This window comes from Amblyomma americanum, chromosome 4 (assembly GCF_052857255.1).
Source record: "Amblyomma americanum isolate KBUSLIRL-KWMA chromosome 4, ASM5285725v1, whole genome shotgun sequence".
Lineage (NCBI taxonomy): Eukaryota > Metazoa > Arthropoda > Arachnida > Ixodida > Ixodidae > Amblyomma > Amblyomma americanum.
Genome location: NC_135500.1, coordinates 98,875,606 through 98,903,509, shown reverse-complemented (window position 1 = coordinate 98,903,509; position 27,904 = coordinate 98,875,606). Strand labels below are relative to the sequence as shown.

Below are 27,904 nucleotides of genomic sequence, written 5' to 3'. Positions count from 1 at the left end.
TAGATTAAGGTACTTCGGCATGTGGTACTTTCGTCTGTGTAGGCCTTGATTTGTGCGTGAAAACGGAATTGACCAGAATTTTCTTTTTCTGATGAGATAGGGTGCTTCTAGAGTTTTTCAAAGATTACAGAGCTTTAAGAAAGTGTCAATGTTATTTTTTATGCCTTCTTTGTATTTCATAATGAGGTTGAATTGGTGGACATGCTGTAAAAAATGCGCATTAAAAGAGGAAAAAAGTACTTTTGTATGGGCGTCAAAGTGAGCATTTGCTACGTGACGGAAGGCTTTCTTCTGTAGTTGGCGCAATTTTTTTATGTTGCCTTGACTTGTGTCAGTCCAGATCAGGCTATAATAATTGATATGGGGGAGAAATAAGGAATTGTAAAGCATAAGTTTAATTTTTACTGGAAGCATGTGCCAGAACTGAAAAAGCAAACCCGTAGCTTTGGCTAGCTTTCCTGCCACATGGTCCACTGCGGATTCCAACTTAAGTGTTGATTAAAGATTAATCCTAAGCTTTTAGCTTTCTTTGTTAGCTTTATCTCCTCTGATCCAAGCTCAACACTGAAATTCCGAGAAATATTTTCTTTCACAGGTGCAAATAATAGAGGTTTTGTTTTTCTAGCATTGATTTCTAAACCGTTTCCTCTAGTCCCCTGAAGCAATTTCACTAGTGTTGTATTCGCGAAAATCTTGAGATCATTAACGTCATTCGACTGGATGGAAAGACTCGTATCATCTGCATAGATAATGTATTATGTATGTCTGCTAATATTTATTGCATAATTTATATAGATGTTAAATAGTATCTGTCCCAATACGCTGCCCTGTAGTACCCCTGTAGTAATATTTAGTACAGTAGAACGCCATTCCAGAATTACAACACACTGCTTGCGATGATTAATATATGATTTAAGAAGGGTACCCGGAGTGCCACGGAAACCGTAATGCTCTAATTTTGTAGACTGGATAGTATGGTCAATTCAATCGAACACTTTTGAGAAATCGATAAAGAAAGATACTCAAAGTAAGTATATTTTCCTCAAAACCTTTTAGTATTAATTCTTGCTGCGTTAAAAGTAATAATTGTTTCTGCATTAAACTTCGTAGACCGACCTTTACGAAATCCAAATTGCTGCTACGAGAGATTCATATGTTTGACACAGAAAGACATTATACTCTTGCATATAACATTTTCTAATCCTTTGGAGAAAATGGGTAGCACAGAGATTTGCCTACAGTCTGATAAATTGTAATTTGTCACCAGATTTATGTACAATACTTACTCTGGCACACTGCACGCTTTCTGGGAAAGTACCTGCTTGCAAGCAAGCATTAAAGATAAAACAATGTTGGGGTACAAAAAGGTCGGGGACATATTTTACTGGTTTGATTCGTAAATCATGAATGTCTCTGGCCTTGCTATTGTTTAGCGACATGAAATTAGAATATATTTCTTCCTTAGTGGATGGCTCAAAAAATGCAGTTTTAGAAATTTGTGGGCCTGAAAATGTTCTAGCTCCATTCCTCTCAACCGCGTGCAAACATGAGGAGAGAGTTGCGAAGTGTTCCTTAAAATTTCTGCCAGTTCTTCGCCCTCCAGTCGGTTATTATTTACTTTTAAATTAAATTCACCGTTGTGGCGAGTGCCTACATTCAAGAGTTTGCTGAGTTCGCGCCATAAGACAGCACCTTTTGTATAGGAAAAAAGATTTACAAAGTACGTGTTTTTAGTTTTACGTAAAGAGTTTGTTACAAAATTCCTGTATTTTTCAAAGCTCCAAGGTGAACCAGGTTCTTTGTTTTGACGTACTCCTCGTACAATTTTACTTTTATCTTTATCATTCCAAGATATTCATCTGTCGTCCATGGCTTAAGCAGTTTTTTGCACTTCTTTACCACTTTAAGCTCAAAACAGGAATAGTAACATGCTTTGAAAAGTGCCATGAATGTTTCATAGACTTATTCAGCACATGTGCATTCGAACACTGGGTTCCAGCACATGTTGGAAATTTCGTTTCGGAATATGTCTGAGTATCCGGATTTATTTCTCGCACACTATATGTCTCCCAACAGTGCTTTCTAATCTTAAGAAATTCGCTTGCTTTGTAGAAAATGTCGATAGGAAAATGATCGCTTAAGCTTGTTACAATTCTCCCCGTTTTTGCACAGTCATGAATGTTATTTGTCACAAGTAAGTCTTAAAGGCGTTCGGAGAAATGGCTTATACTCCCGTCACACGAGACTTCTTCACGGCATTTGGCTTAAGGTTGTCTTGGCGCACTCAAGGAGGAAAACCGAAAAGGAGCAGCGGTGCTGCTACACGGCAAATCCAAAGGAGTTACAACGCTGCCTCCGTGAATGCCAAATGTCGCCACTGTGTGTGAAGCGGCGCTAGTAACAATATGAAATTAAAGCAGACGAGAGCACATCAGCTGAAGTGATTAGTGTACAACAGTGCTTTTGTTTATGTTGGAAAAAGTAGCTATCACGATAATAAACGAGAGTTCTGAAGATGAGAAACGGATATTTTGAAACAAGTTTCTTTTTTTTTTTCATTATTCCCGGACCGACCACGGTAGGAGCAATTTTCGTTCAGCTCCTCGTTTTGTGTGAGAAGCATACTTTTTTGCTTATGTCCTTGTGCGTATTTGAAAGAAATTAGGTTTTGTCTGTTTAGCGTGCTGCCGTAATCATGAGCGACGAATCGCAAGGCGTTAAAACGAAGTGTGAAATTGCCACCAAGAGTGCCGCTGTGACATCATTACGCGCGGCGGCGGATACGGCTAAGGCGCACGGTGACGCACTCGAAGAACAACTTCTAGCAAACATTACCCATTGCAAAGCCGTCGCGTTCCTTCCGCGAACTGTGCACCGCAGTAGGTGGGTGTATCCCCGCAACGAGCGATGGTTTGCGGATACTTTGCCGAACCTCGGAGACCAGCATTTTCGACTGGCGTTCCGAGTTGGCCCGGCTGCTTTTCGGTTCCTTGTGGACCGGTGCCGGCCTGCAATGCAGCGGGAACATACAAATATGCGGGAGGCCATCAGTGTAGAAAAGAGAATCGGCATGGGCCTTTTCAAGCTCTGCTCAGCTGCCGAGGTGTTAGCTATAGTATTTGGTGTTGGGCGGTCAACTGTGCACACTATATATAGTAAGCTTGCCGAGACTGTGCTGGATGTGATGGAACCGGAGTGGATTCGACTGATGGCACCCCACGAAATGGACGAACATATTAACGAGTTTTACGCAATTACAGAATTCCCACAAGCAGTGGGGGCCTTGGATGGCTGCCATTTCCCGGTGTCTCCTCCCCACTTGAATGCAGTGGACTATAGGAACTACAAAGGCTGGAAGTGTATTTTTCTTGGTTTCCCCTTGTTTTTTCATAGTGCATTACGTAGTTGGCATAACATTAATGTGAAGCAAGTTAGTTTTTACAACATGGTGAATCGACCTTCATAGCTGCTTACAATACTGCAGCATTCTTTCAAAGTCTATTTAATTTCCATAAATCTAAAGAAATCCTTTGCAATCTACGATCACCTTTACAGCCTGTCGCCTCTATTTATAATTCTGTTTTCAGCCATCATATTTATACAAGTTCGGCTTCATCCACACACAGCCATTTATACTGTTGTCCACATCTAAGGTGAACATGTGTGCTTATTATATTAGGTGCTTGCAAACTATTCAGCAGCTGCAGGCAGGGAATGGAGCTCTCACTGCTCTCATGCGTCTTGCACAGCCACAATGTGAACATTACTCGCGTTCGATGTCCTGAAGCGCTTCTGTTTTCACCTTACAAGTAGGCGACCTTCTACAGCATTAGGATTCTTCTGATCTGCTGTTCTCAAACACACGCTAAATATTTCCGTCATGTAACCTTGTGCATACAAAATGTTTTCTTTTGTGCAGGTACAGTGTCATCCCTCTGGCCCTTGTGGATCATAAATACCGTTTTCGGTACGTTTCTGCAGGCAGCCCAGGACGGTGCCACGACTACCATGTGTACACTCGATCGGATCTGGCTGAAACAGTTGAAGACCCGCTATTCAAGACGCTGGCCACAGTGATTAATGGCACTGCTGTGCCCCTGATCATCCTTTGCGACCAGGCCGTTGCCCTAAGGGAGAATCTCATGAAACCCTTCCCGCATAATGGCCCTTTACAGGAGAAAGAAACACATGTTCAATTATCATCTGTCCAAAACCCGAAGGATTGGTGAAAATGGCTTTGAGAGGATGAAAGCCCGCTTTCGATATACCACGAAAAAAATGGAGTGCGAGATCAGGCAAGTGCCTGTGAATATTACAGCCTGCTGTACTCTCAAGAACATATGTGAACATTTTGGTGCCCGGCTAAAGCAGCAATGGTTGGATGAGGTTTCTCAGCATGACAGAGCTTTTGAGAAACCTGCTCATACTACGCAGTTAAAAGTTGATGGTAGGGCTAGTGTTCGGGCAGCTCTTGTGCATTACTTTCAGCAGCTGCAGTAGAAGGGCACTGAACATGACGTAGACTGCTGCCCATATTTTGTACCTCTAAGCAGCATACTTAATCCTAGGTAGCATTTGAAGCCAGTGTGGAACCACAGCATGTCTAGTTTTGTGTCTTGCTACCTTCCACGGCAAACCTTCGTGCAGGCGTGGTTTTCTTGCACAAAAAAATCTGAAGAATGGGTTACCCCAGTCACGTCAACTTCTTAACCTAGATGCCTGAACAGCCAGGTTAATTAACTGACTTCAGTGGGGTTTTCCACCTGTTTTCGTTGATGTGAGAGGCACTCCTTTAGGGCGATTTCTGACGTGGCATGATCTGGACATGGGTAACCTCGGGCAAGACACACAAGCACTGATATGGATATATGTGTCGATATGCGTCTTTTGTGAACAATTGTCTTTGTATACGGTATCAGTACTATCACGATTAGTTACTGCTAGTACAACGCAGTACACATCAATTTTGCCTTGTTCTTTCGCCCTTTCCTTTTCTGAAGTACTTTTTGTCGCTGTGTTGTTAAACTTGCACAGCTGTCAGTGCTGTATCACAACACTGCCTTGTGGTTTTCACGAAGCCTGTGGCCTAATAATTGAATTTACATGAGTTCAAGCTTATATTTAAGCATTTTATTTGTTCAAGAAGTCCTTCAGCACATGAACGAGGTCTTCTTCAGCCTTCACTTGTCGCTCACGGAGCTGAAGTTCTTTTGCTCTGTACTCCTTCAGATCCTGCCGCAGGAGACGCTGCTCCTCTAGCAGACATTGCTCGGTTTCTTGGGCTGCCGAAAGTGGTCGCTTCCGCTTCCGCTGCTGGCGGCTGGTGCTAGCCACAACTGTGGCAGTGTTTGCTGTGCCCCGCATGTGTGGTTGAGGCTCTGGTGCAGGATCTTCTGCAGCAGCAGATGTGCCTGCTGCCACAGCCGTTGTTTCAAGCTCAAATGAGCTTTCATGTACACCGCCGGTCTCCATGGCGGAGATAATCTGTATGAAGAGGGTTTAAAACAATGATGAAACATGAACAGGAGGTCAAGCACTTGCTCGCAAAAAAATTGAACAAATAACCCACAAGTTATGCTTTTTCTCAGTGCTCTGATAAGCGTTGCCCATGAAAGCATATCCATGTTTACAGTGGTAAACCATCTTTTGTCGTCTGTCACAAGAGTGTTACAAATGAAATGAGAACTCTGTCAGTCTCCGTTACACCTCAGTACAAAACAGAGCTGTGATCACCTGCTGATATCTTTCAACTTGGCACTTAGCGTGATTTACCAATCTTGCATTCATATGTTTGATACACCTTCATGTCATAACGTATGTAAAGGTGTTATCTTTTTGTCTGGCGTTACAAGAGTGTTACAATTGAAATGAGCCTCTGTCCGTTACACCTCAGTAACAAACAGAGCTGTGATCACCTGTGCTGATATGTTTTAACTTGGCACTTAGTTTGAGTTAACAATCTTGCATTTATATGTTTGATACGCCTTCATGCCATAACGTATATACAGGTGTTATCTTTTTGTCTGTCATTACAAGAGTGTTAAAACTGAAATGAGCCTCTCTCCGTTACGCCTCAGTAACAAACAGAGCTGTAATCACCTGCTTATATGTTTTGCTTAGCACTTAGTGTGATTTACCAATCTTGCATTCTTATGTTTGATACACCTTCATGTCATAACGTATGTAAAGGTGTGATCCTTTTGTCTGCCGTTACAAAAGTGTTACAACTGAAATGAGCCTCTGTCCGTTGCACCTTAGTAAAAAACAGAGCTTGGCACTTAACGTGATTTACCAGTCTTGCATTCATATGTTTGATACACCTTCATGTCATAACATATGTAAAGGCGTTGTCATCCAAAATAAACGATATAAAGCCTTCGATGAACAACTTATGAACAGTGGTTTGTTGGGCAGAGTGGCTTCATACTCCAAACAATGCAATTTCATCCCAATTGAGCAGTCTGAAAATCTAGCTGGATTTATAGCTTGAATAAAGCTCACCGAATTCTCCCACTAGCAGTTTTCTGCTCTGCATTAGTCTGCCATTTATATTTATTGAAATTTCAAAGGTTGAGAAGTCGTCCTTGCAGACGGAGATTCATATTCTTCCAAGAAAATTACCTCTTCGACTGTGCTGAAAGGTTGGCATCTACTCTCTTCCATCAGAGAGCGGTCACTTACTGGCAGGCTTCCCAAAAATCTGTGCAGCTCCCAGTAGAATGTCCAGGGTATGGCACCTTGGCCAGTGTGCTTTCGTGACCACCTCCTGCACACAGATTCCCATGAGCACTACGCCCCCAACACTCGGGTATTCAAAACAGTATCTCATACAAATGCCTATTTTAACTGCTGCTATTGAATAAACAAGGCTACTGCGGCAAGTACGCATTTTCACGCACTGCACGTTGTGTGAAAAGCCAGAAGCTGCCCCCAACCCAGTGCAGCAGCCCCTCTCACGTAATGTGAGTCAAAACTACGCCTCGCCTGTCGCCTGTTTTGAAAGCTGCCGCGCGGTTATCATAGCACAAAATTTCGCGACACTTAGCTAACTAATATAATGCCACGGTATATATAACAGTAGCACTTGGCTATGTTCACTACTCATCGATATTCTGTTGTCAAGTTCTCTATTTTGGAGTGCACCTGCTTCTTTGTGTTTACGATGCCTTGTTCGGCCAGTGAATTAACAATGGCCTCGTAAACGGGCCCGTTCCGTCTCTCACCGCGCAGTTCTGAGAAGTTTTCTTCTCAGACACGGATAAGTGCCCATGTTTCGCGCTCCGGCCAGTGGGCGCGCGTTTTTGTTTTTTTTTTTTTGCTGCGCACTTCTGCGCGCCCAACTCGGCAGTTGCCTGGGAGGCCTCAATACTTCCTGCCTCCATTAATATTGTGTACGAAATTAAAATCAAATACGGTTAAAAACAAATCACTGTAACTATATAAAGGAGTTCAACTACATACGAGCGGGAAAACATAAAACACAAGCAAACGAAAAATGCGCACACAACAAAAAGCAAACGAAGAACCAGCAAAGCTAGAAGTGCAAGCATGTACATGTCGATGCGGCTGCTTAAAAGCATTCGAGTCCTTTCTTAGCAGTGTAGATGTGTTAAGTCGTAGCCTCCTCTACGGTTATGTGCACCGTAACGCAAAATTAACCAATAAACAGGATCAAATATATATTTTCTACGTTTTCAAAACTACAATTGAGTCAATTTTTTATTTTTTGAGCTCGCTAGCTGGCGCTGCCATCTGGGTCGCTCCTTTAAGCAACTTAAAGGCCGCTGACAGCTGCCTTTGCGGCTACGGACCTTTTTCGCAAAGGTCTCCACACTTTGCCGTGTAGATGAGCGTCACACACGCCTTTGGGGCAAAGGACCTTAATTCCCAAAGCCTTACAAGTGCCCGTGTGACAGGAGTATTTCTCGTGTAGGTACAGTTATAGCATTGGGACAAAAATATGAATCAAAAAGTATCGGAAATTCACATGCCGGAAATGTGTTTTCTAATAAGAGAAATTTGCAGTCACCACCTAGAACGAAATTGATCTTATTAGCAGTTGAAAAATTTAGCATCTTTTCTAAATAGCCAAAAAATTGTTCATGTCTCCTTGCGGTGGGCGGTAAAGGACTACAAATAGCTTGCTTTCACACTGTAGCGTTAAAGCTTCACAGTCATTAACTTCTGAAAATGCTGGTTGCAAGGAACAGAAAAATCTTTCCGATACGAACAGCAGCACCCAACCGCCACGTCGGTTTGTCTTTTTAAATGAAAACCTCTGTATCCAGGCAGACTCAACACACCATCCTCACATGTGTACCATGTTTCAGTGATCATAATAGGAGGAAGAATATAGGAGGGAGAACATATAGACGACGTTAGATTACCTAAAGCCAATGAAGCAGACTGCGCGGAATTTACTTTTGATAATGCATCACTGAACGAACTCATCCTGTGGTCACGTACACCAGCAACAGCCTTCTCCACCGCAGTGACAACCGACTTAGTTAACCTTGCCTCCACATCGGTAGCGGTCGTGCGGACAACACTTGCGCACGAGCTCTGTCTTCTCTCAGGTAGGGCAAACGCATCCACGCGCACGCATCGGTCGCGCTGAAAAATGTTCAAGACACTGTTCATCGGCACGCTTCGGCAGGCGGGATCGTCAGATGTGTGATCAGAGTGGCAAAGGTAGTACCTAAACGACTCAAAGGTGCAGACGTCCGAAGCATTATCACCGCCGCAAACGCGACAGCGCGTTGCCGACTTGCAAGATTTGCCACTGTGACCAAAACGCCAGCAGTTCTTACCGTGTAATGGTCGGGGCTGCAGTGGGTCAACACAGTATACAATGGACCAGACTTTGCTCTCACATGGGCAAGAATCCCCGCGAATTTTGCGATAACTGATTCAGTTGCAATACGAGAGCATCCAGCCTCTCTGTTGCAGCGGGAAATTGAGAGGATGCCAAAACCGGCATCATAGAACTCTTCAATAATTTCTTCCAGCGTAGCGGAGGGATCCACACCGCGGATTATTCCTTTTACGCGGGCAAGTTGTTCGGGAAGAAATGTTTTCACCGGTGTTGTGAAGTCGCATGCGCTGCCGACACGTGCCGTGCTTATCTACTCCGGGCTCACCGGATAAGCTACGTTATCGCCTGGGGTATCGGCGACACCCCTAGCCAGGGGGCTATAAAACCAACTAACATTTCAATAAAACCACCCCATTCTTCGCCAACCTCATGTCGATTCACTTCAACCGGAAGTGAGGCGAAAGAGGTGCACTGCAGCGAGTCTGCAACACAATGCAAGCCCGCTGATTTGCACAAAAGCCCTCTTTTGTGCAACCAGGTTACCGGACCTGTGACCGGGGAAGTCACAGCCATTGCCCTAAGCCTCAAGAGACATAAAGTCTACATCCAAAAGGGGAATACCTGGCCAAATCCCCCACTCGCGGAATGGACTCACCCGGAGTTGACGACAGGCCAGAAGACGCAGAGGCAGTTACAGGATCTGCAGAAGCAAGACACACTTCAGCACCGAGGCCAGATGAAGCGGGAGGCAACGTAGAACAGCTTGCTTGCTTGCTGCTGTTGTCAGGAAGAATGAAAAGGAAAGTGCACAGGCCTGCCCACAGGCTCAAGCTGAGCCACAATCGTTGCCACGTGCTGAAAAGTAGCGCGCTAATTGAAAGAAAAGTGGCGCGCTATTATGTCCTGGGCCGATCCCGGAGGCATTGCAATGCGGGGCTAACCCGTGGCGGAGGTGAAGCAAGACTCAAGCACTCCGCCACATTTCCAAATATAAGTTTAATATTGCCTAATGAATGTATAATGTTAGGCCAGAACCTTGCGCTTCTTCATTTGTAGCGATAGCTACATTACGCTAGCATTTCGAGCCTTCAGCTTGGTGGCACCGCCACGTGGTCACGTGGTTGGTCACGTGGTGCGGAGAAGCTGGGCGGAGTGGCGCGCCGGCGAAACCGAGTGGGGGGAGAGTGGAGAGGCAGAGGGGGAGAGAGTGAATCCACGTCCAGGGACGAAAATGAAGAAGGAACGCACAACGAAACGGAGCGGCGAAAGACTGACTTTGCAATTTGACTGAGCGAGTTCCACTCGGCCAGCTGTAGCTATCGCGTCACTCCAGGTTTAATCAGAGCTAAACCACAGCCAATTTTTTATCGAGGCCCCGTGGCTCTATTAACATTTGATCACTGACTCGTGCATGTTCACCATATCCGTCAGGACGCGGCGCTCGCTCTCCGTAAACGTTGTTCTTTTTTTGCTCCATTTAGACGCTTTCAAACAAATAAATAGACAGTAAAATACAATATAATATGTACAGAAAACTTAAATGCTAGGTTTACTGATTAAAGAAAGCGCAAACAACAAAAAAGACACAAGCGCACAGGCACAACACACGAGGTACACAAAAATAAACAAAAAGCGACGTGGACTCAACAAAGTTTCTTGTAGCGACGGCTGTCCTATCATTGTGGCTAGACCAAAAGGAAAAGTGCGTCGCAATTGCATCGAGACTACCTAATTTTGCCTGATGAATGTGTATGAAAGCTCTAGTATTTGTTTAACTACTTTATATAGGATAGAAAAAATTGTGAATGCATGCACTGATGACGGAAGCTTTAATGGTTTTTTGGCCTCGCTACCATACCTCTTACTTACACGGGTATGGGTGCTTTCCGTAAGCCTGCCGAAAGGTAAGTTTCTGAAACTCGGCTTGACCTTCCCCGTATCTTACTTTCCGTAACCTGTACGAAAGTCACCTCTCTAGCAAGGTAAGGTAAAGAAGGGTTAGGCCCGTTTGTGAATACGGCGGTAAATCTGCGCCATTCTTTGCGAATACTTTCCGAACTTTCACCAGTGCGGGGACCACTTCTAACTCAATTTTGCAGGAGCTGCCTTGTAGCAAAAGGTGCACACTGGGTAATCTCTTGTGGTTGCAACGGCAGCAACGGTTACCACGAGTGAGTTAGGACCCCAGGCGTCATGCAGGAATATGACCACGCCGGTCTCATCCACTCATTGTCTAATTATGCAACTAAAGGGGCGCCGAGGAAATTCTGGAACCATATAAGCTGGCTGGGTAAAACAAATCAAAGAAAGCAGGAACAGATTCAATATAACTTATAAGCACGCTATACTGGGCGAGCTGGTTGGTGTGCATTGTGACGACCAGCCCCATCGTACAATCTCGGGCTTCACTGCCGAGACTGCAAGAAGCGAACCAAGCACCTTTGCCTCCCACACCTTCGCAGTACCTGAATATCTTGCAGTAAAAACAATCAAATTTCTAGGCAAATCTTTGAATCTGATGTCATCGCTGAAAAGCAGGACAAATTCATGGAAAAACCTTCGGTCGCCCTGCAAAATAATGAGTTGTTGTTATTGGATGAGTGTCCTCAATAACGTTGTTCAATGATGTTTTCTTTTTTTGTCTTGTAGATTATTTTCCCCTATATACACCCGTTCCGTTGCAATAAATTTGCGGTTGTTCTTCAGCGCACGTGTTGTCTTTTCTTTCAGTCTCTTGTCGAATTTCGCGCTGGTCGTTAGAATGAAGATTCAAGATGCTGAGAGAAAATGTTTAGAGGGAGACGACGCTGCGAACGACAATCAATCAATCCATCCACCCACCCACCCACCGATCCATCCATCCATCTACCCACCCACCGATCCATCCATCCACCCACCCATCCATCCATTCATCCACCCATCCATCCATCCATCGAAGCTGTCTTAGTATATGTAATACCCAGCACACCCAAACTTACGACTTCCCATATAACCTACAAAGTGACCCACTTGTTTGCGAATTGTCACTCTCGCTGGTGAAGTGAGGATGTCCTTCTCACTGCAAGTGGCCTGGACCTCTACTGACCGTGACTGAGCATTGTTCGAATTTATAAAGTAACCAGGAGCGTCGAGAAGAGCAGCAGGTGTGGCGATGTGATATACGTATTCGAATGGTAGCGCGTACGAGCTGGGCACTTCTCTGAGCAAACGGTTTGCACGTGTCGCGCTTAGGAGGAAGGCCCCTACGAATCAGCATCTCACGCCACGAGCCGGTGAGCGCTCCTCACTATGAAATGAGACATTGACGTTAGTTGTTTTTGATCAGAATGAACAGTTTTAATGTGGAATGTGCAGCAGTTCATCTAACGCCCTGCAGTCTCCACACCAATATTTTTATTTTTCAAGGAATAAGGTATAGTTCTCGCGACGTGTCTGGTGAATCAAATAGAAGCTTTATAAATTGACTACGAGATCACTGATTTTGTTGCGACTGATAAGAGAACCAAAAATGCATTTCCACAATTTTTAAAACGTCTGTAAGCCGCAACGCTGAAACTCTTCTATTTTAAGAGCGACATAATGAAGAAGTGCGATTAGAGTTCGAACGTGCCGAACTTCTTATCTTGTATCGAAACCTCAGCACCCTGAAATTTTTACATATTGATGCATAGAGGAAACGCGAGTCACAAAGCAAGACTGGATGCACTTTGAACCGCAAGAAACAAAACAGCTCTTGCACTGTCTGCAGAGCTTTCCACGTCTGCAGCCAAGCACCCATTACAAGGCCCTCCTAGAGTGACCCTCTCTAGAAACGCGCCGAGGAAGCGGACAACGCCTGTATTTAGTGCGTACATACAACACAAACCGCGGTTACATGTTCCACAACGTCAGTGACGTGACGCGAAGAGCTTCAGCAAATTCGGAAATGAACTTCCGCGGACTACGCCCGATGTTAACATGAGGTGAATAAATAGCTGATCGTAACGTGTAAAGCGTGCTCCACTTCTAAGAAAGCACCACTACGGAAAGCAGTATCCGCTTTATACACATTTAGAAGCAAGACGCTATTCGCAAAGAGCTGTTTACGATAAATGAATGCAAGATGCATGTTAATGCTCTGGCGTATCTTGGAACCTGCCTTTTGCCTGGTTGCTGGCAAAACAAACTGACGCCACATCGCATCTTCATCATCGTCTTCAACGCAGCGGGACATGTGGTTGATTGCAGCGAGGTTCACTACCACGCGATCTCATCGGTTTCTCAGTGGCGAATGCGCTCTGCTCCCAACCGGATCCCATCTGGGTCATCGACGAGAGCAACGCGGCAAGGCAGGCACTCAGCTCTCAAGAGCTTCCCACTGCGGGGCGCGCTGTGTCGGGGGTGTAGCTCAGATGGTAGAGCGCTCGCTTAGCATGCGAGAGGTACTGGGATCGATACCCAGCACCTCCAGGGCTTTTTTTTTCCTTTACTTATGTTTCCACATTTATTGACTCGACTATGCAATCACCTCGCTCTTGGACTATCGCAGCCGCCTGTGGAGATCTCGCGCCTCAATTCCTTCATTTACAAAACTGGGTGTTTTCCTTAGCAGTGTCGAACATGGCGTCTGCCGTTGATCTATACGGGAACAGATTGATAAGATGGCCTTGAAATTGCTCCTAAAGCGGATCAAAAAGCGAGGATGGAAACCAGTAATATTTTTCAGCAATTCCACAGCGCAGAACCGTTTGTAGAACAGGACGGTGCTTCAGAATGAGCCATCGAAGCACATGTAGCTATTGTCTGTTCACAAGCATCCCAAAAGCTATACGTGTGAGTTTTCACCTCTCAGTCCAGCCTCCGGGCCAACACGAATTTTTCTTTAACTGCCTGGTTTCTGTGGAAAGTTTATAGATTTCCTTTGTAGTCGTATGGCTGAGCTTGGGTGGATGCCAATGAGTAATTTGCTGCCTTATTACAAATTTACTCCACCTTAGTGGGAGGAGAAAATGCCTGCGCAAATTCGGCGCCGATGCGGGATTGAATTGGTGGTAACATTTGGAAGGTTCATGTGACAAGTCATTTGAGCTGTTATGTCAAGTATGTAGTGATGAAAAAAAAAGTGACTGTGGCCCAACTCACCTGAGCCAGGATACACAGAGCGAAAGCTCTGTTAAGCATGGTTAGGCATGGTTTTGATTTGGCTCATTTTTTTTTTTCGAGACTTCACCGAGAGCAAGAATCGTCAAACCAATACGTGAGAATATGCTTAGAGGCAGACTCGATGGGAGACGAACAGCGAGAGCTGATGCGTTGAAAGTCGAGTAAGACTGCAAACCCCATGCAGTATGCGTAGACGCAGCTAAGCAAACCTACCACAAATTCACAGCATGTGCAGAAACTGGGAAGGAAGAATAATTAACACGGCTGTGGTTAAAGCTTTTCAGTTGTAAAAGACGAAGAGGCTGCCGTGGCGGTAGCCATCACGGATCCATCGACGCACACCGTCTTAAGTGACTCCAAGTGAGCCATTACGAATTTATGAAAAGGTGCGGTAGGCAAGACGGCAGCCGGCATTTTGTGGGGTTGCACTCCACATTTAATACAATTAGCATGGGTCCCAACTTATTCAGGTAATCCGGGGAACATGGAAGTAGATCATATAGCGCGAGGTCTTACGAACCGGGAGATCAGTCCCTCAGACTCGGACCCCCGCGTGGTGAAGCACTGACCACGTCCCATGCGATAACCAACTATAACTATTATAAAGCTAGAAGACGGATTTTTCCGCCTCCGCATGCGGACCTTAGCAAAGCCCAAGCAACGATGCAAAGATGTATCTAGACTCGATTTATTCTTAGCCCTCAAAGGTTATCATTTATTACAAACGGGGAGTATAACCCCGCCTGTCTAAAATGCCAGCAAATGGCAACCCAAAATCATATATTGTGGAGATGTGAGGTCGAGCCTCCACCACGTAAGCGCCTGCCAGCTCCCTCCGAAGAGAGCTGGAATCAACTGTTGCTGGAGCAGAAGAAGACAATACAGGAAGCGCTTGTTAACTGAGCCTTGGAGGTCACCCCTGTATCGGCGTTAAGCTGAGGTACAGTCGGCCACGATCTACAAATCCTTGGCAATAAAGTTGTTTCTCTCTCTTTCTCAGCGACAGCAAATCACGTGATCCATCACGCGCCACCAGTGCGAGAGCGAGCGCCCACAGCGGCGGTCGATGCAGCGGCGGACGTGACTGTCAAGCGCGCAGCTGTGGCGGTGAACGTTAAGATGAAGAAGGTCGAGTCGCCTGCCACGCGTGATTTTGCATATGCGGGGCGCCGCGCCACCCGTTAGAGGTCAAATCTAAGATCCGTTGACCTTCAGGCTAGGCATGGGAGGAGTAGAGCTTTTCGCTCTAAAAACCGTGCTGCATTCTTTTACTAACAGAACCTCATCAAGTATGGCAACGCATGACTGACCTGTGACGCGCTTTACCGCAGGCCGCCCGCTGCAGTGGCAGATGCCAGCACTTGTAATGCTGCACGGCGTGTCGCAAGATTTCGTCTGTACCCAACAGCTTCTTCTAACGCAGTCATCGGAGTGAAGAAACGTGTTTCTTTGAGGTGTAATACGGATGCAAATTAAATCTGCAGTAGCCGCCGCACAGAATTCCTTCGTGAGAAAAAGTAGTCCTCCAGTTTGCTGAATGGTTTGTTGGGTTTAACGCCTCAAAGCGTCAAAGGCTATGAGGGATGCCGCTGTGGAGGACTACGTCTAATTTCGACCTTCTGGGGTTCTCTAACGTGCACTGACACCACGCGGTAGACGGGCGTCTAGCATTTCGCCTCCATTGAAATGCGAAAGCCGCGACCGGAGTCGAACCCGTGTCTTTCGGGTCAGCAGCTGGGCCTCTTTACCACTGAGTCGTCGATTTTAATGCGGAAGCATTATATGGCTCATGAGGCGGAAAATCCGGCGTTGTCGTTGTCCACGCCAGGCGGCCCGTAAACCCACATGACCTCACCACGAAAGAAAGAAAAAATTCTGAGGACGATTACGATTCTCCGTAATGCGAAATTTGAGTGTACCTCGATCGGAGTCTCATTATAGGCTCATATTTTTGTTCTCTTCTGCGCTGGGTCGTTTTGCTTCGCTGGGTCAACACGTATCGCGACGATATTAGTTCGATAGCAGTATTAGTTGAAGAAGACGACGATGTGGGATGTACAGCGCGGGGGTGTGCTGCAGTTTAAAGCTAGGCGTGATTGGCTGCGGCGTTATCCTCGCGCTCTCAGTCTCTGTAGGCTCATTGTTTTGCATTGGTTGGTCATCGGCACGACTGGCGACAATATTAGTTCGCTAACAGCAATATTTGATGCAGATGACGATGTGCAATGCACGGGGGAACACTGTGTTTCAGTTTTGCACAAGGCGTCATCGGGAGCACAAGCGTGCGCACAGGGGCAGGAGGAGCCGGAGGTGCGGTGCACTGTCTCTCTCTATTATGCATCTTATGCATCGCGGTCGCGGCCATGATTATTTTTATATATATATATATATATATATATATATATATATATATATATATATATATATATATATATATATATATATTTGGTTTCACTCGGTTACACCTACGGCGGTGACGCGTCTCAAACCACGAACGGCTGCGCTCTAAAATAAAACTCCTAAAGTGGGTTTTGAAACCAAGGTGGCGCCAACAGATCAGGTTCACTGGCCACGCCATCGCCGCAGCCGATCTCATCACCTACATGTTTTCGCATTCAGAGCCCGTAAGTAGTCTTTAGCGTACTCCGTAATTTTTTTCACCTATCGCCTAAGAAAAAAGATAGCCACCTTCATGAATTTTTATGCCTCTTGCTTGTTTATATGTTAAACATCAAAAAGCTGATTTCGTTTACAGTTGTAACTGCAGGGTCAGCGCAGTAATAATACAGCACGCCGCGGACCGTGGCCCATTCCTGTCAACTGTTGCTTTTTTCAAGTTGTCACGCACAGTATGCAACGCAATGTAACGTTGTCTATGTGCACCGTGTACTTGGTGTGACACCGTACACATAGACAACATTACACAGGGTACCCGCGGTCTTACAGGCTGCCTATGTGTACTTTTCTACGCATGCGTGCCTCGCGTAGACAAGTCATGTCGAAACATGTGCAAGCAACCTGTATCTCCCCTCTCCCTTGTTCAGTTTCTGCTTTCAAGGAGCCTATCTACCCGGCCTCTCTCTACTTCGGACTCGTATGCATAACGGAGAGACAGACATTGCACCGCACCTCTGGGCCACGCCTCTGTGCGCACGCTTAAGCTCCTGTCTGCGCTTCTTGTTTCTTCTGTTTGGCCTTGCACAAGTTATTCAACCTTCGAATCCTAATTAGACCAACAGCCGGGGGGTTCCTTTGCTTCTACTCGAGACATTGTCTCGTCAGCTTCCAGAGCGTAACTTCTGTTCCGGGCGCGCGGCACTATCGCCTGTTCGATCTTGCGCCGAATGAGCTTGTTCCTGAAATTTTGCACTTCAACGACTTGCCGTAACAGGCAATTATGGGGGTGCTTCTATCTTCAAGAATTATCGCCAAGCGCGAACACAACTTCATATTCATTTCGAAACGACACCCTATTCGCGAAAGCCTGCTTGTGACAAGATGCTTGCTGAGTTTCGACGCTTCAGGCCAACTATACTTGCCTCTTCGATGCGAGTTAAAAAGAGATTCATGACACACTGCACATAGCGTTCCGCCGTTGAAGGAGCAGCAGCTGTTCGTTCGTGTATGCTTGGACTGCCTAATGGTGGCGAGATTTACAAGCGTCCGCCTTGATCGGTTTCTCAGTGGCGAATGCGCTCTGCTCCCAACCGGATCCCATCTGGGTCATCGACGAGAGCGACGCGCAAGGCAGTCAGCTCTCAAGAGCTTCCCACTGCGGCGTGTGCCGTGTGGGGGGGTGTAGCTCAGATGGTAGAGCGCTCGCTTAGCATGCGAGAGGTACTGGGATCGATACCCAGCACCTCCACGACTTTTTTTTTTCCTTTTTCACACTTATTGAGTAGACTATGCAGTCACCTGGCACCTGGACTATCGCAGCCGCCTGTGAAGGTCTCGCGCCTCAATTCCTTCATTTTCAAAAAAGTGCGTTATTTAGCAGTGTCGAACATAGCGTTGTCTATTGATCTATACGGGAACAGGTCGATAATACGGACTGGAAATCGCCTGCTAAAGCGGCTTCAAGAACACCAGGTGAACCATGGAAACCAACAATATTATTCAGTCGCCCAATCAACACTTCCACAGCGGAAAACCACTCTTAGAGCTGCAAACTACGACGGTGCTTCAGAATAAGCCACCAGAGCACCGGTGGCTATTGTCTGTTCTCATGCATCTCAAAAACAGTGCTTTGCGCAATGCTTCCTTGCTGCGAAGGCAGTTTTGACAATGAAGTTTTTATAATGCTCATTCTGACCTCATTGTACCTCAATCGCACATCCTTCATAAAATCCATGCAGAAATTCTCATCAGTACTGCCCGTCTCTGCCTGTGCCACCTCTGTTCCGTTCAGAACCCTCGTGATGTTCTTCCTTGTACGCTCATTTGAACTATCTTGTTTCTCGATCTCCGACGCACACCAGTACAGCCATTTTCTTCACCGCTTTCCACCTTGCTGGCGTCAGCCCAACTGGACGGTCAGCTGGCAATAATCCGGCAATCCACCGACTTGCTCGGCTCTAAATATTCCGCTAAGAGTGAAGTGTATGTCTTTATAACTTAGCCCAAGTGTGATTTGCCGCGTGCCGGGCTGTGCATTCGCACACAGGCTCAAGGAAAGCAGCGCATGCATTCGACTGTCGCAACTGCTTGCGATACCGCATGTCCTCAAGTTCCAGAAATTAGGGCCGAAGAGCTCGTCGCAGTAGTTGCCTCAATTTAAACAAAAGTTGCATTTTTTCAGTGTCATCGGTAATAGGCTGCTACAGCTTACATTTCTATCTTGGTGCATGCCGTCAGCTTCCTAGCTAATTTGCGCGCCGCAGAAACATCGTAATGATTACCACTTTCTGTTGCAACAAACAACCAGGTCATTAGGAACCACAGTGCATTCTGAGAGGAGAAAGTGCCATAAATAATGCTCTCGTAAGTGCAAAGAGGAATGCAACGAAAACTGGGAAATGCTTGAACTTAAGGAAGCTTTGCAATGCACGTGACCTTGCGTAGCTACGTAGAAAAAATTAGTAATGAAGCAAAAGACGAAAAGGAATGCCCGCCTCGGTGCCTGATGATATTAGCAGCGTGATGTTGACAGTGAAATGCGGTGGTGTTTTACGACAACGCAACTATTCTCCGCAAGCAGGCTGTTTGTAAGTGCTTTACACCCCTCTTTTCTGAGACGTTAGCTCATCAGTGGAGTTTTACCGCTGGCATCGTAATTGTGATCGCTTTATTACTCATGCTGAACCCACATTAATTCAAGATGGCCACTTCAGCGCTTCGCATTCGGGATGGACCTCGCCCGTTGTATCGACGTTCGTTTCTCTAAATACTGTATTGTGACAGAGGAGAAAAAAAGGGGAGAGCGATAAGCAGGTTCCCCCCAAAATCAATTCTCTGATTTGAATCACTAGGAAAAGAAAACCATGAAAGGCATAGAAGGCGGTGACAGCTGTGACAGCTGAGGGTGTGGATCGATTCCAATAGTGCAGATTGTCCAGAATTCACGTGGCACCGAGGCACTTGAAGAAGCGCACATATGACTAAAAAGTACATGGACTACAACATTCCAGGAGGCATCTTACAGCACGGTTATTCTCTTTTTTTGCCTGCTCGGTTATGCATGCCATTCCTTTTTATTTGTCGCCGTATTGTCTTAGATATTGTGTATTTATGTACAGTGCGTTTTAGACATACCGGTTCTTCACGTTATTTTTCTTCAATTTTCTCCTTTTTTTCTACTCATCTGTGTTACATGAATATGTGCTTATGGATGACTTTTCTGTGTACTATTCCTAGGGACGAATGGGTTTATGAATTCTGTGTAAAAATTGCCTGCTGTTCTGAGTGCAAGAGTGAAAACGGAGTGCCACTTCGTCAGGCAAGTGTGTTTTGCTTTTTTGTCACCTCCTCGGGAACCAAGTGGTATTTTGAAATAAACTTTTGAATTTTGAAAATACATTTAATCCCCATCAAACCGCGCTTACAGTTTATGGTGAGAAATTCGGCCGCTTGGATGGAAAGGAAATGGAATTGAAAATACGAATCTCTGCTAGGGCTCACTGAGCGTCGATCACTGTAAAAATCACTCGAAGTTTTTTTTAGAGAACACTGGTCTTGCGCATCACTGGTAGAGACAGCATTATTGAAATCAGAGACTCAGGAGGAGAAATTGCGGACAGGCCATTACGAGGCTAACCCGCCTCTGTTAAACCACCAGCACTAGTAAATGTGTCTCAACATGTATTTGCGTGTACTAAACGCAAAACACACACAAACTGTGTGTCTGTGTGCGTCTTCTCCTGGTCCTGCGTCTTTTTTCGCTGCTTTTCTTTCTCTTAAAGACGCACCAACCAGTGGCATACCCAGAAATGTTGTTCGGAGGGGGAGGGGGGTGTTCATGTTGCAGCGCGGCCTCCTCATATAATTTGTGGAAGGATCAAACGCAACAATAACAACTGCATTGCCATTGACAATGCCATTGTGTATCAGATAACGCTACGCACTGTCTAGCCAGGTGAAATATGTATTTTTGAAAATAAAAGAATGCATTCGTATGTCGTAATAATTGTGGCAGACATGATTACAAAACATAAAATTGAGCAGGGGACCAGACACAGGAGAGAAGGAAACAGGGCGAGCTCGTCCTGTTTGCTTCTCTCCTGTTTCTTGTCCCCTGCTCAGTTTTATGTCTTGTAATCACGTCATACCAAGTATCCCCTTAGCGTTCACTCGTGGCAGACATAACTGATACCAGTGCTTCCATGTTTTTGCGTATTAATTAGGTAAAGAAAATATCACACGAAGTCTAGAACTGTATCGGTCTGGAACCAGCAAAGCAGTGCATGCCGCTGATATGAAAAACGTGAAGGCCATGAAATTAGCAAGTAGAGCACAAATATTTTAATGAACGTTTGTCGTTCAAGAACCTTTACATTTTTATACATATGCAACGGCCACGGAAAAATCTCAGAAACGCTGTTCTTCGTTTGAGTGTACTGCGCAGCAGCAGCTGTCACCGGTCATGTATCGCGAGTAATTGCACTGAAATTTTAGTCGCAACAGCGAGCCATCGATAGGCCCTTGAAAGTTTCTGCTAGGATGGGGCCCCTTGCGTTACATGACATCAGGTGCATGGGCGTTGCCACGAAATCCGACCCGAGTCAGCAATTTTCGCGCCAATTGTCTTTTATAATCTGAAAAAGAGACTGTAGGGGGCAAAATCCAAAATGACTTCCGGCGCCGGTGGTTGTTTCGGTCAGCGGTGCGTGACAGTTCGAAAAAATTTGGGGGGTAGGGGGGGGGGGGGGGGTCAAGCTTCGTAAGCTCCCCCCCCCCCCCCCAAGGCTGCGCCCCTGGTACCAACTTATTCAGTAAAGGTCGTGGCTGGGGTATACTAAAGTGCCGTACGAATACCGTGGGCAGTTTTAACTGCAGCACGTGTGCACGCCTGGAACGTTTTCTAACAGCCTGATCAAGTAGTAAATGTGCGCGCAAATGTGCCACCGATGCGGTGTTTATTTTTTGATAGCCTTTGGATGGTTTGTGTGACAACAAACCAGTAGAGCTGTTACGTGAAGTTTGTTGGAGATAAAAAACACCGCGCTGCAATGTTTCAGTAATGAGACTTCATAACAAATGTCAACACATGACTGACAGATAACGCGCCCGATGGCAGATCGCCTCCTGCAGTGACAGATGCCAGCACCTTAAATGCTGTGCGATGTGCTCTATAGATTTCTTCTTTACCCCACAGCTCCTTCTAACGCAGTCATATGAGTGGGGAAACGCGTTTCTGTGAGCTTTAGTCGGATGAAAATTAGGCCTGCAGTGACCGCCGCACAGAATTCCTCCGTGACACAAAGTACCCCTCTGTTTTTTCTGTTCCTGCCACCTAAACAAAAAGCTAACCACCCCGACGAAGTTATAAATTTAAGGATTTTGTACCTCGGCCTTGTTTGATAGAGCTAAACATCAAAAGCTGTTGTAACTGTTACTGTTAACTGTTACTGTTGTAACTGGTCGGCAGGCGAATATAGGACACCTCGGACCATGGCCCATCCTTATCAACTGCTGTTTCTTTAAGTTGTGCACTTCTATACTTGGCGTGACACTATGCACATAGACAACGGTACTCTAGCTGCCTGTCGTCCTTCTTCTACACCCTGTCTTTGCTTATGCGTGCGCGTGTTATGGGCATAATGGAAAGGGAGATGGTGAAAATGCCTAGTTTGTGTGTGATGTGGGTGGATGTGTGAGAAAAACTATACTGCAAGATTACTTCCAAACATATGTCTGCAATAAAAAGCCAAACTACAGAACATGAGCCACAATGAAAGTTGGGTGCAGTTGTCCTAGTCACGGATCCCCGGAGAATACCCGGGCCAAAAGATTGGACTAGGCTACAGGTGTACCCACACAGACGCCCATTTAATACACCCTACGTGACACAAACACTGGCACACAAACCTAAATAACAAACTTAACACAAAACACAAAGACTACCAATGCACATTACCCGGGACCATCCAGTCTACTAGCGTTCGGCGTTCGTGCTCATGGATCGGTGCTGATGAAGCGTTGCATGGGTCCAGTAGCCGGCGTCGAGATGGCGTTCGAAGTGCTCAGGCTGGTGTCGTTGGCGGCGTCGTACAAGCTCCCGGTCCAAGTGCCCGTGGAGGTGATGCTGGCGATGTTGGCGTTGTGGGCACCACTCGGATGGGTGGCAACAGCGCTGGCACCCCTGGCCGTAGCAGGTGGTGGCGCCATCCGTTGACTCCCCAGAACGGGCTCAGGAACGGCACGGTGCGACGCCGTATAACTCGAGACCACCGGAGCAGTAGCCGGCGTTGCTCTCTTCCAGCCGAGGTGTTCCTGGCCTGCCGGAACCTCCACTTCTCTGTCCCCCCCCGCCATGCCTCGCTCTCCCTCGCGCTTTTATAACCTTGGCGTTGGTGCACGTAATGCTTGTCGTCGTCGTCTTCCTCTTCTCTACTCCACCAGTCAACTCTTCTCACCTGACCGAATACTTCTTCATCTTCTTTATTCTTGGGTTAATAACGTCATGCTTATCGTCATCCTCGTCGTTTTCCCCAAACTTATTTAGTTTATGCTTCTATTTCTAACGTCCTATTATATGTGACAGTCCACTGTACTTGAAGCGATTCCTTAAAAGCATATTATTGCCCTCAACTGACACTCGGCAGCGAAAGAAGTGAAAGGGCAGAGAAAGGTTACAGTTAAGTCACTGCAGAAGCTGGGTGCGATCATGCGTTTCTGTTACACTGTTACTTGCCCGTCACGCTTTTCCTCTCTGTGCTCAGCCACGAAAAGTACTTCAAGCTTCGAATGTTAAACCCATAGGTGAACGTTAATTTGCTTTTATTCGAGACATTGGCTCGTCGGCTTGAAGAGCGTATTACCTGTTCCTTAACGTAACGCTATCGTCGGTTCTATCTTGCGCCGAATAAGCATGCTACTGAAATTTTTTGTACTTGAAAAGACTTGCTGTAACGGGCAGCCTCAAGGGTGCGTCTCTCTTTAGGAATTACTACCGCGCAAAAGCAGACACTTCATATTCGTTTCGAGCCTAGACGCTATAAGCGAGAGCCTAATTGTAACAAGACGTACGCGTTCTCGTTCTCGACGCTTGCCACTTGATGAGATTGCTGAAGCGGCACACCTAGCGTACCGCCGTTAAAGGGGCAGCAGCTGTTCGTGCGTGTGTGCGTTGACTGGTTAATGGTGGCGAAATTTACAAGCGTCCGCTGCGGCTTGGTTGCTCAACGTCGAATGGGCTCTGCTCCCAACCGGATCCCATTTGGGTCATCGGCGAGAGCGAACCGGCAAGCTAATCAGCTCTCTATAGCTTCCCACAGCGGTGCGTACTCTGTCGGGGGTGTAGCTCAGATGGTAGAGCGCTCGCTTAGCATGCGAGGTAGAGGTACTGGGATCGATACCCAGCACCTCCACAACATTTTTGTTTTTTAGAGGGGTGAGGTTTCTTCTTAAATGGCTGCCACAGGATTTCAGACGCGGCTACAGAAGCACGGAGGCAGCAGGGGAATACCACATTGATATCCACTCTCAAAGTTAGCGCGGAAAACGCGCATAGGTGCGCGTGCATGTTGGAGACGAAAACAGCGGAGTAGTTGTGGTTATGGTCACTTCGTGGGCCTACCAAGAAGAGCGCTGAGCGCATTATTTTCCTTCCACTAGGGCTCGCTTAAGTGAAAGAAACATACGCGGAAGCAAACAAGTAAACGAGCGCTTGAATATGCAAACGAACGGAACATGAGGCAAGCAAACAAACAACGGAATTGGCAAGAAATAGGACAAATGAACTAATGCAGAAAAAATTATGGAAGCAAAAAGTACCTAACGTGTGCGATTCTCTAAAAAAATTCATAAAAGGTTTCTGTTGTATCCGGCCCAAATTTCCGTCTCTTTTGGTCGCTTTGTCCACAGATCATTTCTTTGCCTAGCGATGCACGCGTTTGAGCGCCCTCATACAGTGCTTACATTTACGCCACCTCTTTCTGACCTCTTAATTTTCGAGGTATTCATCTCTCGCGAGTTGGTAGCGCGTCCCCGATTTTCCGAAGGGGAACGCTATCGGGAGCAGGTTCGAACAAGAGAACAAAGAGATGGAACAAAACAAAACTAAGCCGTATTTATAATTTAAAGGAAAGGGGGCCAATGAGATACGGAAACAAAAACAAGAAAAACACACTCAACACTCCTACAACACTACATATTAAAGAAGAGAGTTCACCCGGTACTCCCAGGTGAAGCGAGGATGCCTTGTAGACAGGGTGGACGCGGGTCGATGTAGTGCGACGCGTCGCAGGCGATGCGTCGAAGGAAGCGGCGGGAGGAAGCCAGGTGGTAGTAGGAGCGGAGAGGAACACAGGGAGACGCCGCTGATCTCCCGTCAACAGCCCGAAGAACTTGGCAGCCGCAAGAAAAACGTAGCCAGTTCTCGTCGACGGCGTCACGAAACGCTAGAGACTTAAAGCAGGCTACCCAAGAGTGCCTTTCGGCAACACGGACCCTCAGTCCATCGGCTGCCACATCCACGCTACAAAGAACGCAGGAGGCTTGCGTCGGTGATCCAAGGGACGTCGACGGCAGGACCCAACGTCCGACGGTTGCCACCAGAAAAGCTGGATGTCATTGTTCGAAAGCCGGATACCAATGTTCGACGGCTGGATACCAATGTTAAAAGGCTGAATGCAAATGCTCGAAACCTGGATTCCGATGTTAGAAAGCTGGATGCCAATCTGAGACCTTTACTGGCCCATGTCGCAGAACGAACGCCAGGCCTACGTTGGCCCCTTGATCGGCCGTACGTTGGCCCTAAATTGGCATGAAAGTAGGGCCAATGTCTCAAAATGGTAGCGCCCAGCGTAAATGCCAGTGTAGGACCGATGTTCGTGCCAATTTTCGCCAATGATAGCCCAACGTTCGACCAATGCTGTTGTGCTGCCAGGGAGGCCCCACTTGTCTTACAGAGACAAGCGGCGGAAATTGAAAGCGTAAAACTATTTCAGTTGACCACAAGGTGGTGGCCATCTTACCAAAGCCCACACACAGTCTAGCGAATGCATGCTCGACAATACATTCTCGTCATGCGGGGAAGTTATGCGACCTACGTGCTCGTGAGCTTTGCGGCGAAACTAAACCAAACAGCCGCTTGTAAAGAAGTCGTCGCTGCACGCCCCATATTGCAGAAGTTCGTATCGGCATCAGCCCCTAGAAAACAGCGCTAAATTTTCCGGATAGGTCTTTTTCTGCCGTCTGCGACACTTTTCCTCCGGGACAGTTTTCTAGGCACTGGTGGGCATGCGGGCGCTAGCAAGACTGACATATGAAGTGTTGGTTCATCGTCACACAGAAAACATAGGGGAGGATATCAGGTAGCAAGGTATTTTTCAAGGGCCACCTTGTTGTGCTGTATTTCACAATCTTTTGCAAACTTCATCTATAGCAGTAGTGAGCTGTAGCTGCTCTTTTGTCACCATGACGAAACGAGTGAGACAGTTTCTTGATCTACGGTTTGGTTCGAAGCGCATTCAATAGGCAGGCATGAAAGCGTATCTGCAATGACATTTTGGGACCATTTCTGATACTCCGTGGAAAAATTATAGTAATGCGCCCGAAGAGACCATGTGGATAATCGAAAAGACAGACGTCCGCTGCCAGCCGATGAAAGCAAGGTAACCGATGCTTCATGGTCTGTGCGTGGCACAAGCTTCCTTCCCCGAAGGTAGACATGCTGCTCCTTCTCCCTTAGACCACACAGCTCAGTGAAAATGCAAGAACAGTGTTGCCAGCAGGAGCATAAAATCCTTGAGAAACTATCCAAGTAAATTTCAATAGCATTTTCTTTCGTTACTCAGGTGAGAGCGGAATATTTGTGTTGCGGCATCAATTGACGCCTCGGCCGAAAAGATTAAGATTGTGGTGTTGTTGGCCATCTGTGCTTTCTGGCAGGGTGCGGTTCATTTCGCAATTTTTTCTTCTTCCACTTTAACACGCTTACAGAATGTCCAGTCTCTCCATGTATGTTGCAGTGTTTGGATTTTGCTGACATGCAGAGAAATTTTCGAGGTATGAAGCTCAATCACACAGGTAGCAGCTTCTGCGTCAGGGGCTGAATGTCGCCGTTTTAATTTTGTGAACGCGGTTCATAGAAGAGCTGCCGGTGAATTATAATTGCGTTTGAGCTTGCTCGATCTGCTTTCTAATGTCTGCTGCACGCTGAAAAATGAGAGATGATCCCTCGTAGAATAAGCGCTCTCGAATCTTTTTTGAAATTAATCCCTCAAATAGCTGGTCACAGATCATGCTTATAAGAGCGTGTTGTCGAGCAAGATGGCATTGCATGATTTGAATGAAGCGGGCACAAACTTTAACAAGGACCGAGAAGAAACAAATGCGACGACTGACAAGCACTATACTACCAACGGTTTAATGTAATGTGACACACGGAATATGAAGCGAAAATACGAGCATGCGCAAAAACAGTGGAGGCACACACGTCAAAAAACCGCGTTTCGATTATTGCAAAACGAATTGAGATAAGCTTATTCAGCGGTATAAATCTGAAAAGAAGCATCACTCGCACAGCGATCAGATAACCTTTTAATACGGAAGGCCTCCAGCACAAGCCGAGCTTTTACATTGGCGCTCCTGTCTAGAATCATAGTGTCCTCAAATCTAGCCCTACACGTGTTGACGCAGAAAGAAACATGACGTACAAGATTTGAGGTTTTATCGTCATTTTCTAAACTTTTCACATGCTCCCGTAGTCGGTCATTAATGCAACGGCCAGTTTGTCCTACATAAGAAGGCCCACAAGAAAGGGGTGAGCTGTACACAACTCCTGCAGCGCATTTGCCATGCTGTCAGTTGAAGTTCCAAAATTGCATGTAGCGGAAAGTTTTTGAAGACCGTTCGTCTAAGCTTGAAAAGACTCACCGTGTAGTTGTCCGCGCTGACGGAACCGGTGACGTTCCACGTAGTCATTTGTTGCTTTCACGAAGAGAGCATCAGGTGTGGAAACAACACCACTGAAGCGGTACTCGTCAGCACTTGAAGTGGCGCTTGCCCAACCATCGGTGGTGTATCGTGATGCGCTGAGAATGTGCTGTAAACACCGGCCTTTGAAGCAAATTAAGTTTCAAGTAGAGACCGATTTCAGCAGCAGTTTCTCTACGCCACCGTCGCCGCGATGCACTCAGGGAGTTCTGGGGCTCCGGCCGGCGGCAGCTTCGGCGCGTTGCATGGCGTACGCGCGGCAAGCAATCATGTTTGCGTCGCTACACAATTTTTATCTGCGCCAGTGCTGGATATATGGGAATAGTGGCTTCACCTGAATGGCGTGTCCCG

General features: G+C 46.4%; 2 non-coding genes and 1 pseudogene across 3 annotated transcripts; 2 read left to right on the top strand and 1 right to left on the bottom strand.

The window, feature by feature from the left end:
• Positions 1–5,130: 5,130 nt before the first annotated feature.
• Positions 5,131–9,388, bottom strand: LOC144129704 (uncharacterized; annotated as a pseudogene). Its single transcript, XR_013313925.1, has 4 exons — positions 9,359–9,388; positions 7,144–7,278; positions 6,622–6,789; positions 5,131–5,484 (listed from the first exon to the last, which is right to left on the bottom strand). The product of XR_013313925.1 is annotated as an uncharacterized LOC144129704 (transcript).
• A 3,803-nt stretch (positions 9,389–13,191) lies between these two features.
• Positions 13,192–13,264, top strand: TRNAA-AGC (transfer RNA alanine (anticodon AGC)). The gene has a single exon. It is a non-coding gene; the product is annotated as a tRNA-Ala (tRNA).
• A 4,485-nt stretch (positions 13,265–17,749) lies between these two features.
• Positions 17,750–17,822, top strand: TRNAA-AGC (transfer RNA alanine (anticodon AGC)). The gene has a single exon. It is a non-coding gene; the product is annotated as a tRNA-Ala (tRNA).
• Positions 17,823–27,904: the final 10,082 nt, after the last annotated feature.